Here is a 16,140-nt window from a genome sequence, read left to right on the forward strand (position 1 = left end):
TTCAGCTCCAGCTTCCTTAGAGAAGTTTTCCCTAATCCACCTGGCGAGGTTACAAATAAACACCTAATATTGGTTTCCACAGCACCCCTGTACATCTCCTTCAAAGTACTTATAAATGATACACTTGCATACTTTTTTGTGTAACCTTTTTGTCTTTCCTACTAGACTTAGTTTCATGGGAGCAGGTGTTTTTGCTCACCATTATACCCCCAGTACACAGGGAATGGCATAAAGCAGATGCCTACTATCTATTAAATGAACTAACTAAAATATATGGATTGACAATATAGATTGTGTTTTCTATGTATAACAACAAAACCTACAATTATTATGTTAATCATTACCCTGCGATAAGAGAAGCCTGAAAAGAACATCATCTCCAAAAATACACCACAGCAAAACCTATAGGAGCTAGCCAATTTTTTTTTAATTTTTTAAAATTTAAATTCAATTAGCCAACACATCACTAGCTTCAGATGTAGTGTTCCACAATTCATCACAATTTTTAAATCATAATATGGATAACATCCGTCTGGCTCAGGACAGAAAACAAAAAAAAAAAGACTAGAATAATTAAACATATTAAACATGCACTCACTCCAAGACTTCTCAGATACTCATTTGGTATGTTTAAGTCAAGCCCAGGTGATTCTCATATCCAAATTATAACCACCTATATTCAACCTGCACCCTGTTCTGAGTAGTTTCATTTTTATCTTTTGGGTATACAATTACCATGTTGTAAAATGTAGTTACACTTCATTTACACTCTAAATAATTGAAGTTTATCCATTCAAAAGCCAAAGGGACTTTTTTTTTTTTTTTGGCTTTCTTTGAAATTCTTGGTATTTGAATGTAACTATAGGCAATGCTAAAGATATCACTGCCTTACCATACAGGATAAATGAGTCAATTTTATTCTTTTTGATGTCTCAAGATTATTATGGCTTTTCCACTTTGACGTAAAACAGCAATGCTGTCAGGAGCTGTTGATCCCATGTTGAAGTTCTCAGGCTACTATGCTTTTTTAAAATTCCTTTGGCTTGTTTTCATAACGATTCTTCGGTCCTCTCTACTGGCCCATCAGCTATCAAGCTCTGTCACTATCATGACCCTGACTAAGTGCAGCACTGAAAAGAAGACTCTCCCAACGAGGTATCCTGCCACGGTTCATCTCCAGTAAAATGTTCACTGCTAACACCCAAAACTTTGGAAAAAAAAAAAATCAAATGCATATTCATCTATGTTTAGAATACTACAATGTTGTTTTCTCTGATAGATCCCTTTTCTCATCCAGTTCCCCATAATTCAGTACATAACAATCAATTCCTGTGTTTAGACTTGTCTTCTATTTGATGGTATAGTGGTAGACAGCCATAGGTGAAATAAATGCTAAAGTATTATATAACTTAGCTGGGAAGTGTCCTGTAGGAGAGTGCAGAGCACATAACCCCGTTGTTTACTTCTCACCTTGGTCTTTTCATGGATTTCCTAGCATACTTTTCAGGTACTAAAGCTTAGGATATACAGCTTGATAATTCTTCTGACCTACACTTCTAAGAATTCAGCATGGAATTATTTCCCAACCACCTTTATTTATTATTATATTTTTTTATTTTTCAGATTTTTTACTTATTTATTTGACAGAGAGAAAGAGGGAGAGAGCACAAGCAGGGGTACAGGGAGGCAGAGGGAGAGGGAGGATCAGGCTCCCTGCTGAGCAGGCTCCCTGCCGAGCAGGCTCCCTGGCTAGGTCCCAGGACTCTGGGATCATGACCTGAGCCAAAGGAAGATGCGTAACCAACTGAGCCACCCAGGCACCCCTACCAACCAACTTTAAATTCCTATTTACAAATGAGCATTTCCAATGTTCATGCTACCTCACCTCCTACTCTCTGATCAACCATTGCTCCCAGCAGATTTCTCTTACAATCTCCCCATATCCCACCTTATCTCTAACCTTGTCAGACCTACCTCTACATATAAAACACTACATAGAGTATATGAAGAAGTATCCAAAAAATACAGCAAAACCCCCAAAATATATTACGAATGCAACTCTAGACATACAAAATTACTAATAATGTTAATTTTTACCTAGTAAGTGCATATGTCAGGCACTAAGCCAAGCAGCTTACAAGCATTACCTGATACAATCCTCACAACAGTCTATAAAAACCTTCATTTTAACATAGAAAGGCAGGGCTTAGAAAAAAATTAAACTTTAAATAGTAAATGGTAGAGCTAGGATTCAACATAGACACTTGACTCCTAAGTCTGGGATCTTAAGCATTAAGCAAAACTGTCTATCTAATGAATCGAAGTAATTTTAACTGAGTCACGAAATCAGCTACCAAAACAGTCTTCTGATCCCCAATACAATGACCTTACATTACACCAAAATGAACATATTATTTTAGTGAACTACATTTTCTGGTTCATTCTTTCATAGTAAAAAGCAATAACCTGGTAGCTATTTGCATTAACAAGTGCATTTATGTTCTGATTAACCATCTCTAAATTTTGATCACAGCAGCAGAATATGCTTTTTGTTTATCCAAAAGGAAACCTTATTCGGTTTTATCAGTATCATGATTTTGTTTAGAGAGCAACTGGGCCCAGCCCTAAGAGATACATAATGATCATAATAATTGGTATAAACCAATCATGAAAATATAATTTTCCTTTTGCCAGTCATTGTCTAGGGCTGAGCAGAAAAAGCAGTTCACACAAATGAGACAAATGATATGACTCTAGAGTGCAGTTTCTGGGAAAGATTTTTTTCCCTGATTAAAAAAAAAAAGAAGAGGGGCGCCTGGGTGGCTCAGTGGTTTGGGCTGCTGCCTTTGGCTCGGGTCATGATCTCAGGGTCCTGGGATCGAGCCCCGCATCGGGCTCCCTGCTCTGCAGGAAGCCTGCTTCCCTCTCTCTCTCTCTCTGCCTGCCTCTCTGCCTACTTGTGATCTCCGTCTTTCAAATAAATAAATAAAATTTAAAAAAAAAAAAAAAAAAAAGAACACAGGAAGAGAAGGCCTCTTTTCAGGCCCTCTTCTTCTTTCCTGTTTGAGACACTACTTTGTGGAAACAAACTCGTTAAAACCGAGATAGCCATCTTATAGAGGGAAAGGATGGAGAAAAAAACCCATAATTCTTGATAATCTTACAAAATCACTGAACCAACTCTTAGCCTGCCCATATTCATAAGTAAATAACAACAACAAATTATGTCCTATGTTAAAGTCACTTTTAATAGGAGATTGCATTACCTATAGGTAAAAACTTCCTAACTGATGAGGGCACTTAGCATTTTAGCTTCTCTGAGTTAGGTTGCCAAACTTTCACCACTCAAATATGTATTTGCTTCTAACTTTCTTCTTTTTAAGAATCTTCTAGGCAGGTTCTATTACCAATGCCCCCATTCTAAAGAATCACTTTTTTTTCTTTGCAGTTTTCAATAAAATAATACAGTGCCACAAAAAAAGTCCACTAAAACTTATCAGTTTCATTCTACACTTTTTTTTTTTCAGTAACCCAGTAGTCTCATCTCCATCTAGATCATAACCTTTTCATTTTTTTCTCTCCTCAGAGATTCAGCCGCCCAAATTCATGAACACAACTGTTTTTAAACTGGACTCTGAAGTCCTAGGTGTTTCAGTCAAAGTGTAGCTGGTCTCTACCACTAAAAAAGATAAGATTTCAACATTAGAACAATGCATAAGGCCTCCCAACATGGGACCTGTCATGTCCGCTAGCCCTAGCCTCTCGAAGAAAAATTACTTTGCCTACAAGCTCTTCTGAATGGCTAACATCAGCTATGGTGTGTTCTACAGTACAGAACCCCCTATTCTCAACCACAACTTGATTGCCTCTGATAGGCAATTTTTCTAAGGTTTATCAGTCTCTAGATTGGATTATGATGGATGATGTAGTCTAGTCTACAAAGATAAGCCAATTAGAATATATACCATAGGAAATCAATGTAGAAGAAAACACACACACATAGGTGCAAACAAGAACAAGAGACAATTTGAAGCTGTGATGGAGATTAGCTCATGAAGAGGCTGCAAGGCATACATAGTAAAGGAAATAACGGGTCACAGTAGCCCTAAATTACTAAATTACTTAACTTTTATTAAGAAAGTAAAAAGTAGAAGCCACTCCTCCTTACTTTCCAGCTCTTCATACAGTTTAGGCTCCTTTTAGGCTAAACCAGTCAAAAGCCCTTGTACATTCTTTAGTCTCTTTTACCAAGCTCTGACAACTGTGGACGGCTTAGGCTGAAATGGTAAAATCCTAAAATCAAGGTCAGCTGAACTGCTGACAACCCAAGCCTGCAGCTGAATTTTCTAAAGGAGAAATAAACTTTTACTGCATTAAGCCACTGAGACTGAGATAGTTTATTGCCTCAGCATAACCTATATTGCCCTGATTAAAATATTCAGACTCTCACATCCATTCTAATGTCTATAAAATCATCTACCTCAGAGGTGAGAATAGAGTAACATGTTTTTTTAAAAAATTTTATAAAAGTTCTGTATAAGCCCATATAAATTAAAGGTGTGTGTCTATTATGCCTAATAAAAAGAAAAAGTGTATACATAATAACATAAGGTTATAAATATTCAGAATGTAGTATGTTGCTAACATGAATTGACATTTACAGACTTGGGTAATAAAAGAAGGTTAAAACTATTACATTAACTGGAGGAATATAAGCCTACGTGGGATAGTACACATGTACACATCTGTATGCAAATTAACTAGTACAGGAAGTTTATTTTTTACCTTTTCAATCTTTTGTCATATTACTGAGAAAATCAGTGAATAAGTAAAATTAAAATATCAACTAGAGACAAACCAAAGTATATTTTAATATTTTTTACTTTATAAAAACAACACAATTTGGCTACAAAGAATAACATTATGTGCCAACAAAAATCTCCTAAGAAGATTCTGTATCTTCAAGTTATTCTGAGAATTGCCAAGTCTCTGCCTAGTTTTTATTACAGGGGGAAAAAATTGTATTAAAGAAAATAACAGTAAAGATCTCTGAGAAATGACTAGGAAAACCCTAAATGATTTCTTAAGAAAATGACTTTAAGATTCCAAATTTATGACTGAAGTATTTTTCATGCTGTTTTATATCATACTGAGCAATGCAACTTATCAAGAAGTAACTTTTAACCCAATTTTAGCTTTTTATTTTATTTCTCATGCTTGAGAAAAGACAGAGCATAAATAATTTTAAAAATATAGATTTGAGAGTTTCTTTACCAAAAATAAAATTAAAGGCAAATGTTGTAATATAAAAGATATATACAAACATGGGCAATGGAGATCATGATAAAACAACTCAAACTTTGAAGAGGTATTCAAGATATTTAGCTATTTAACAACTAGATATTTAGTTATTTAACAACTGCAAGACATAAAAATCAACTAATCAAGACGGATACTGACTTTAACAACTAGCCCAACTATACTAGTGAAGTGCGCTGATATATACCATTTGAATATTAGTACTAAAGTTTCAAAATTCACATTTGTTGATTATTTCACTTTCAGGAAAACTCTGTAGTAACTAACTGGAGGAATCTCAATCAAGTTTCCTCTGTTTGTCCCAAATCCAGCCTTTTTAGTTACCAGCAAATGCATCTCCCAGTTACACTTACAATTCATCCTGATGACTGCAGTTATCTTAGATAACCATAATGCATATTATCTTGGGTAAATATATGCACTATATTTATGTATTTTAAACAGTCCCAGTTGATGTTTCTGGAGAACCACAGATCATGAGTCCACAGCTCTTCAAATATAGAAAGCACGTGAAGTAAATTAAAATAACTGGATTATTACAGAGTTGATGTTAATACCCATTGCACCAACTACCTCACATTTCTGATCTTCACTTCCATGCTTTGCTTTAGTTTTTCCATACATTGTTCCTATTTCCTTCAGCTATTTATTTAGGAAACATTTGAATCTCTATTTTAGAAAAAGGTCTAAGGAATAAATAGTGTACAGAGAGCAGACAAGTGAACCAACTATTACAGTTTACTGGAAATACTGCCATTATACTGGTGCTATGCTTGAATATTTGTGTACCTCCAAAATTCATGTTGAAACCAAACCCCCAAGGTGATCGTATTAGGAGGATGGGTCTTTGGGAGGTGATTAGGTCATGAAAGTGGAGTCCTCATAAATGGGATTAGTGCCCTTATAAAAGCAGCCCCAGAAAGTCCCCCTGCCTTTCCACCACATGTGGTTACAACTGGAAGGCACTGTTTATGAATCAAAAAGTAAGCTGTCACCAGTCACCATATCCGTCAGTATCATGATGATGGACTTTCTGACCCAAGAACTGTGAGAAGAAATGTCTGTTGTTTATAAGCCATCTAGTCTGTGGTACTTTTGTTATAGCACCCTGAATGGACCAAGACAACAAAGTCTTCTGGGACCACAGAGGTTTTTTGATACAACTGATGTTTTATTTTCACCTTCAAAGACATCTAGGATTTGATAAATGCATGTAAACTCTGTTTGAAAATGCACTTCCATAAAAATATGGCATACTTGAGACTGGAACAAAATAAACAGGGAAAATAATGGAAAAAAGTTAGACTGAGGAGGACCTTAAATGTTAGGCTACATAATATGAACTTCATCCCATCAGATGCCATAGAATAACACTTCCCAATAGAACTTTCTGTGATAATGGAAATATGCAATACTATGCAGTCCAACATGGTAGACAGCCAGGAGACTCATGTGTTTATAGAGTTCTTAAAATGTTGCTAGTGCATCTAACAAGCTGAATTCAATTTTAATGTACTGGAGTTTTTAAAAGTTCCCATGTAGCTAGTTGACTACCATACTGTACAGCCATAAAGCACAAGTGTAAGCATGATCAGATTTACATTTCAGAAGGAAGACTAGCTGTTTAGTGAGGATGGTGGTTGAAAGGGAGACAGGCTTAGGGGTGAAGAAATAACTTAGGATGGTAACAGAGTAGCCAAATGATGTGATCCTAAAGGAATGTGGTATCAACAGAGCTAGCCAAGTGGTAACTGTGGTCAAGAGCTATTTAGAAAATGAAACTGTATTTTCATTTTCATTTCACATCCATTGAGTGGATGCAAAGAGTAAATAAAAGGGAGACTTGGGGTGGCTCAGGATTCCAGTACAAGAAACCATGTATATGGTGATACCATTTACCTTTACAGAACAGTGCAGGGAAAGTTTGGGGACAAAAATGATGGTTTCATTTGAACTTTATGAGTTTGAATAGTATTTCCAGTAAAAGTTGGCTGGACATAAATGATGTAAACTAAGAAAGGAATCAATAGCTTAGAGGTGGTTATTAAAGAAGCGAATTTTGGATGGAATACTCAGAATACACGGCCAGTTAAACTGCAGAGTTAAGGAAAGCACCCAGAGAATACCCAAATATAGAAGAGGTGAAAGTCATTCTCTTCCACAAACATTTAATAAATATTTGTTTTCTAGAAACAGGGCAGGGGTTTTTAGGGACCAAAGATGAGTAAGATGCAGTTCTGTTCTCCAGGTCAGAGGTATAAAAAAACGCTAGTAATAGGAAGAAGGGTCTGTGGAGAAAGACGTTCATGGATAACATGGAGAATAAATACTGGAAGAGTTAAGAAAATCAGAAGCTGAAAGAAATGATAAAATATCAAATGCTACAGGAAAGATAAGAAAGTGTCCATTAAACTGATGTGATAAAGTTTTTAATTATCTCCTGCGAGGGCACTTTCAGAATAGCAGAAGTGGAGGGCAGCCTGGGTGGCTCAGTCAGTTAAGTGTCTACCTTTGGCATAGGTCATGACCCCAGGGTCCTGCAATCAAGCCCAGCACTGTTTCTTCCTTTCCCTTTGTTCCTATCCACACCACTCAAGCTCTCTCCCTCTCACTTTCTCTCTCAAATTAAAAATAAGTAAAACAAACAAACAAACAAAAAAAACCCAAACTAGAATAGTATAAGTAGAAACCAGAATGCAGCAACCAGAGAAGCAAATGAAAGGATATCTCTGCAATGGAGGACATCTCTTCCCTCTCACCCATGTTATTCCTACCACATGGCATTTTTTTAGATTCCTTCTTTCCATGTCTTCTCAAGGACCTTCCTTTCTTTTAATTTCAATATTTCTTTTTTTTTAAATTGGCTCTTTTCCTACTACCAACATTTGAATATACTTCAATATTATATTCTTAAATGTACATCACCCCCCTCCTATTCAATACTTCTCCCTGACAACATAGCCAAAATTGTTAAGAGTGACTAAAACATATCCAAAGAGAAAAGGCCGACTGAAAAGCAGATTCAGTTATAGAGAGAGTTTTTAGATCATTCATGTTGATTAGGAATAAAGATTCCAGGCTTCTATACAAATTTAATAGTTTTTGCTGTATTAACTAACTGTCCAAATAGCCTTGTCTAGCCTCCTCCAGCTAGCTTAACTTCTTGCAACTGTATTCCTCAAAGTTCAATTTCTTATCACAAAAAGTAGTGATACTCTTCTACTAGATGTTAAGCTCCCTGAGGAAAAATACAACACCTTAGTTACCCTTTAAGTTCCCACACCCAGACTGTTATGTCACTCAAACTTAGCTGGTACCCTGAATAGTTCATTAAGTGACATAATAGTCATGCAAACTTATCATGAAATAATTTGACTGAATTTAAAGGTAGCCAACATAGTAACTTCTCCAACCACTTCTTCATAGTCCACATTCAGCACATTACAAACATTCTCCCAACAACTGTACCATAAATGCAAATGATTTACTGATGTGACAAAACAAAAAACCCCTTAGCCCTTGGTTGTCCAAAGTGGACAGAGACAGGATAAATACTATCAAACACTAACCCCACATGGATATCAATCTGTAAGTGTGGCATGACATGAAAAAGGTTGGGAAGGGTTGCCCTGGGCCCAATACCCCCAATAAATTAACCCCCTTACTTTTATCTCCTAAAACTGTATACCTGATGAACACTGCTTAAGTAGAGGAAGTCCTATTATCACATGTAGAAAAACAGAGTGGAGAGACAAGCTTTAAAAGCACTCCCTAAAGCCAAGATTACTCTAGGAGAAAAGAGACAAGACCAGTGGAAGAGATCAGAAAAGAGTAATGAAAGAAAAAAAATAATAGTCATTATCGCTACTAAAATTCCTTGAGCAGTTACTATGTGCCAAGAATTGTGCTAAGTACTTTGTATAGATTCTTGAAACAATCCTTTCTGATAAATCCTATCGTTTTCTCTATTTTACAAAACCTGGGCTGAACCTTAGATCTGCCATTTAATTCACATGAGGACATACAGCATGCATACTCTCATGTAAATCTACAATTAGAACTCAGGGAATCTGACTGCTCATCAGGCTACACTGAAATGGGATCAGGACAGCATAATGAAAAAGAGGTCAAGGCAGCAAAAATAACTCAAAAATTAATTGATAAGTAACAAATGCAGCCAAACTGTTCAGAATAATGACTCCTCCGGTAGAATAAAGAACACTTGCTAGTTTGAAGGTGATTAGTGACTACCAACTGAGGGTCAAATTGCAGTACACTTTTTTAGCCCATCATAGGAACTTATACTTTAAACTGCTGTATTAAAAAAAAAAAAAAATATATATATATATATATATATATATATATATATATATATCTCAAGATGGATATGAACAATTTATATCCTTCCTTGAAACCTGGAGCAAAGGTGGATCAGGGAGGTAAACACCTCTTGTTTTTGGTAACTGTATTCTTTTCCTGCTTACATTCATATTCCTTTATTGGTAGTATCTGTACCACAATAAACACAGTCTGGTGAGTTAATAATTAGGATTGCAAGCATCTCTGCCAAGAGGTAAATAAAATTTATTTCTCCTTCCATGGAATTTAATTCCTGAACTGAGAGATAAAAAGACTGAAAACCACTGCACATCTATATAGTGGAAAGAAACTTCTGTTTTGGTTTCTTACCTCCTAAACTGCTGTAGTTCCTACCTACTACCAAAACCTAACTCTTCAGTTACTCTTTGACTTTTTGGGATTAAAAAATATCCCCCTTAGTTATCTAGGACTGTTTCATGTGTTTAACCAAAATAGTGAGTGATACAAGCAGTAACCTAACCCTTTAATATTAATTAGAAGGAAGCAGGAAAGGAAAAGTACACAGGAGATGGATGAGGGACGTTATTTCTTTTGAAAAACCTAGTAACTATTTTCCCTACCTAAATATTTATTTTCTCTGTCTGGTCAAACCTACTTCATTTACTAGATATCTAGGTACAAACACTGTGCTTAGTCCTGGGTAAAAAATAAGTAAATCACCTCTGTCCTCACAGGGTTTCTATGCGTCTTCTCCAGCCACTTCATTTCACAATGATTCTGCTTATAGCACTGATGCATAATCACCTTGACATTTTGGCACTTCACCACAAAGCCACATAAGCATTTCATAATATTTTAAGAGTATGACTAAATGGTTAGGGAAGGTAAGTTGCATCCATACAAAGAATATTAATTCTTTAAGAATGTATAGTTGTTAAATATATTTCCAAGCTCTGAGTCTCTATATAAAACATTGAATACATCTTACTTTGCTGAACAAATGATGGCAATCCAGGACAATTTATACTTGTTGAGAAAAATCCACTTTCCAAGGATGTATTAACACACAGAATATAAGTTCCAAGAAGGCAAAGGTTTTTCTCATCTCGAGCACTGCTGGTTCTTACCACAGGGCCTACCCCTAGCACACTGTAATCGCTCAAGCGTATTTACTGAATAAATGGCAGTGAGTAAATACATAAATGTTAAGTAGTCAAAGTATTCCCTGTTTTTGCCTAAAGTGAATGATTTCTATTGATGTCTTATGATTTTATAAGTAGTGCTGAAACCATATGTCCTCTGGGAGTATAAGAAAATAAATTCTGTAATGGAGATTCTTGTTAAGCAACCAGATGGAAAAGATATCATTACCAATCCCACATTCATAATTCAATAATGAATTGCTCCAGGAGGAACTGAGGTAGAAATATGTATGATCAGATTAATAGAAGTTGCTGTAAAATATCACTATTCCCTGACTGTGTCTAACAAATTAAGAAAACCCCTGACGGAAGAAAGGGAAGTAGGGGTTGAGACAGACGTTAAATTATTTCAGGTAGGCAGAGATACACTATCAATAAATGCTGATACACTATCAATAAATGCTAAGGTTAACTCACTTTTTAAAAATAAATTTTTTTTAATGTTCACAAAAAGCATTGTTTTAAATAGAAAGGTACTGTGCATATAATATTCACTTGATTTTTGTCTGAAAATAAGCTAGTCATCCTTATGTGCAGTATCACTTTAAATTGGTGACTTTAAGTAATCACAGAAAGCAGTATAGTAAATAGGCATGTTAAAAAAATTCAGATAGGGCTGGATTTAAATGCAGTTCTGCCAAGGCCTATTTTGTTCACTCGGACTAATTATTTAACCTGTACTTCTTTACCTTTACAAGAATACTTGTAATACTTGAATACTTTACAAGAATAGTATTATTTGTTTTGAAGGTTTTTGGCAGGTATTAAAATGGAAAATGCCCATGAAGTACACGGCATTGTATCTGGTACATAAATAACTAACACATGTTAGATAGCATGATGATAAGTAAAATTTCAAAAATAATGTTTCAGTTACAAAGCAAGGTTCTTTAAAAAAAAAAAAAACAACTAGTTAAGTGCTTTAGCTTATTGGTCTAGGAACCATTAAAATTAAATTAGTATTGGGTATTTGTCAACATTAACTACAACATTAAGTATTAATAGGACCTGACTTTTTTTTACTTTTCCAGAGATCCTGCACATTCTTTATTATCTATTTGATTGTGTGATTAGTGTCTCTCTGCTCCTCTAGTCTGTAAGTGCCATGGAGGCAGAAACATCTATTTCGCTCACGTTAGATCCCCAATGCCCAGTTCTGAGCAGCTGAATAAATACTTACTGCCTGAATGAAGGCTAGTGTACTAAATTTCATGCTCATCTCACTATATAAAATAGCTTCCCCCCTCCCCATTTTACATCAAGAGATATTAAACTAGAAAAGTTAAGTGACTTGCTAAAATCAGAGAGGAGAAAAGTGTCAGGACTGGAATCTAAGTCTTGGTCTCCTAATACACCATACTGAATACAGCATTGAAAAGCATCACTGCCACAGCATGAAAAAATAACTAATTCCTTGTTTTTAAGGCAAGACCATTCTTGACAAAGTTATACCAAAATTGCTTTTAAAATAATCAAATACCTGCTAAAAAAAAATAATAACCCTGTCATTTTTTTCTTGCTTTATTGATTTTACTGTGAGAAGAATTCTTACAGAGAGGAAAGAAATCTAAGTATTATTAATTGAGATCTTCATTCCTCTTTGTTCTATCAATAAGAAGCAATTACCATTAAATTTCCAAATCTTTACCACCTACCTATAACAATATTAAAAAAAAAGAATATTCATTCATTAGACAACTACTTATTCAGTGTCTGTCATATGTTGTACATAAGGTTCAACACTTAGGATATAGTACCGAATAAGACAGAGGAGTCTTTTCTCATAGAGACTATATATTTTAATCTTAGGAAGCCTACTCTTTTCCATATTTTTCAATTTCTACTGAGACAATCTAGGGTTTTTTGGAATATTTTCAGCCTCAAAATGAATTATTATTATCTCCAGTCACATATTCATTATAATTGAATTAGATTAAAACAAAACAACTTCTAAGTTTCATGGAGTTCAAGTATTTTACAAATAAAATATTCTCAGCGTTACCACCCAAGAGTTAGGGAAATTATTTTTGCCCATTCTTTCTCCCCAGCACAAATAAACTAATGCTGGTTAGCTGTTAGAAGTACTTTCAAAGTGGGGAGTCAAAATGGGAATTCACCAAAATAAATAGTTTTCGTCCCATAATCTTGGAGGAAATGTATGAATTCTCAACACTGCCCAAACACTGTTAGCATCAATCAAGCCTGGAACACCAGGAAGCCACTCAGGTAGCTCCCTCAGCTCTTTTCTTGGTTGAATTCTTCAAATAGTGATGTCTTGGCTCTATGTCAGCTCTTCAGAAAGACAGTAACCACCTAAGCCACTTAAATAATAACCTTATTGTAGATTTTCAACCCTAAATTTAATACTTGAACTAAATGTTCATATATCAGATAATGGTTCAGAATGAATAAATGAGTATATTAGATGCTGGTTAAACTGACTATGTGCATTTTTTCTTAGCCAAAGTTCAGAATTTGGCTATTAACATGCAATATGTTAGTGTGTCATCCAATGGAATCATACTGAAGACTGTACCCTTCCAAGCTTTGCAGAAAGAAAGACAGAAAATCAATGGCAATAAACATTTATATGTAAGATTATAAACTAGGCAGAAGCAAAATGAAAAAAATCATCCCAAAAAAGTTATCATCAGACCCATAATTTACAAGTATAAGAAACATAATATTCAAAGAATTATGGACCTTTAGAGGAACTATAGATATAGCATTAAGTAACAGTGAAAAAATGATGTCTCCTTCAATTTTCTTCTAATCTTTGTATCAAGAAGAAAGTCTCATATCGTGGCTATGTCTTTAACACTTTATGAACATGTTCTCACTTCCCCTTTAACAGAGAGTGGACCTGGATTTGCTGGCTTTGTATCCAATAGTATCTAGCTTAGATAATACTCTTTACACCAGTGGTTCTCAAATGTTTTGGTCTTGGGATTCCTTTACACTCTTAAAAATTATTACAAACTCCAGAGAACTTATTTTATATGTGGATTACACATATCAATAATTAATATATTAAGCCTAAGAAACTTTATAATATTTATCATTTAACATAATAAATGTTACATGGTAACATTACTTTTTACAAAAAATATACTTGTCAAAAAGACTGAAAAAGGTGAATAATGGCACTGATAAAGACTTTCTCAAATTCCTTTAATATCTGGCTTAAACCAATAAAACTAGATAGAAGAAGGAAAACAGCCAGGTGTTCATATTTTTTCCTGCATTTGATCATTTGCAGTATGTTATTTGGTCAAAATATATAAAATCCAGGTTCACATACATATGAACCCCGGAAAGGGAAGAACACTTTAATAGTCTTCTCAAATACTAGTGTTTATTTTTTTTAATATTACACCAAAACTCCACAAGAGGTGAAAACTACTTCAACAGTACTCCCTCAGTTCTTTTCCTGGTTGAATTCTACAAATAGTGATGTCTTGGCTCTATGTCAGCTCTTCAGAAAGATAGTAACCATCTAAGTCACTTAAATAATAACCTTATTATGTAGATTTTCAACCCTATAATCTTATTATAGATTTCTTCCAAGTCAATCTTACTACATGAAATATTTAAATATAATTGATGTCATAAAACAATTTTACTTCAGTAATAAAAAATGTATCAAATGAAGGTGACTGATAACAGTAATAAATGTCATTAATTTGATTATATAACTCCTTTTCTGCTTTATATGGCATTAAGTAAAATAATAAGTGGCAATCAATCATCTACTTGTATTCATAACCTAGTACTTAAACAACATAATGACCTGGTCTACTTAATCCAAAGGCTGAGCGTATGTCAGACCTAGACTTCCTGTTAAGGGGGAAAAAAGACAGAAAAACATTCAAAAACATTGGAATTTATCATCATTGATATTAGACCTTGGGGCACCTGCATGGCTCAGTCGTTAAGCATCTATCTGCCTTCAGCTCAGGTTATGATCTCAGGGTCCTGGGATCAAGCCCTGTGTCAGGCTCTCTGCTCAGCAGGGAAGCCTGCTGCTTCTCCCTCTTCCTCTCCCCCTTGCTTGTGTTTCCTCTCTTGCTGTGTCTCTGTGTCAAATAAATAAATAAAGTCTTAAAAAAAAAAAAAAGATATCAGACAACATGGGACAACAGATAAATCACTTTATTCCTCTGAGTCATTTTCCTCACAGGTAAGGTGAAAGGTGTCATTTAAGTCATCATATATGTTCGAAATCTGAAATTTAAAGAATTCGATAATCAAGCATTCTGTAGTAAGAACAAGCTCAAAATGATTAATTTTGTAAATTTAAACTTTTGAATGACTTAGAACTATTATTTATAGATGAATTCATATTATAAAGCCTTTTTGGTAAGTGAAATATCAAATTTATCCATTTACAAATTCAAAATTTTGTATATTTGAAGTCATATATTTAGTTTTGTTAGGTATTAAATATTTGCTCCAATATTAAAATTGAGTATGTTCAACTTCTTTTACTGTATAGGTTTCCCATCTCATCATGCAATTGTTAACATTTTGCACTGAAGTACTTCGTGCCATGCAAAATGAGTGCTAAATGTTTCCGATTAATGGGGTACAGACATAGACTGAACCACAGGAAGTTGTTACTTTTTCCAGGTCAAAAACAGTGGAATGTAGTAAACTTTATATATTATAATCTAATCACTTACATGGCAGATTAAAGACTAATATGAGAAAATGCTCATAAGGAATAACTTTTCCTATAAGTTTTATAAAATTTTATAATTTTTTTAAAATTTTTAATTTTATAAACTTAAATTTTTTAATTTTACAAGTTTTATAAAATATTCGCAAGGCTTTTCTGCAGTAATATTAATAAATAATACTAATTTTCTAATAAGTGAGAGGATTTTACAAAGAACTCTAGGTCTCACAGGTGCTACTAATAGGAATCCTATCCTTAGGAGGCTTGCATTCTGATAAGCAAAATGACAAAGTACACAACAATATATAGAATAGAAAGAGAAAAGTAGTAGAAGATGGCGTGGTCAATACAAGATTGCTTCGTCTTCAAGGAAAGTGTGCCGTCTGAGCCAGGTAAAGAGATTTGGAGGTGAGGTATAAATTTATAATTTATAAATGAAAGAAACTACTTGGTGGTTTAACTTCTTCCATTGGTACCACAGGCTTTTAAAGACAAATATCACAATCGCACTCAGGCGGGCATCCCTGATAATGCGGGCAAGCAAGTGCAACGCCAGGTCACAGAAATCTGCCTTGCTAGGTCACCAGGCAGCCCATCTCAGGTCTGCAGGGGAAGCTCACA

General features: G+C 34.7%; 1 protein-coding gene across 2 annotated transcripts in view; it reads right to left on the reverse strand.

Annotated features, from left to right (window-relative positions):
* The window catches only part of FAM174A (family with sequence similarity 174 member A), a gene marked incomplete at its 3' end in the record, with an annotated part of 38,498 nt that overhangs the window by 21,705 nt on the left and 653 nt on the right, over positions 1 to 16,140 (reverse strand). The window lies entirely within an intron of this gene.

The sequence above is a fragment of the Mustela nivalis genome (assembly GCF_964662115.1).
Source record: "Mustela nivalis genome assembly, chromosome: 3".
In the NCBI taxonomy this organism is placed as follows: Eukaryota; Metazoa; Chordata; class Mammalia; order Carnivora; family Mustelidae; genus Mustela; species Mustela nivalis.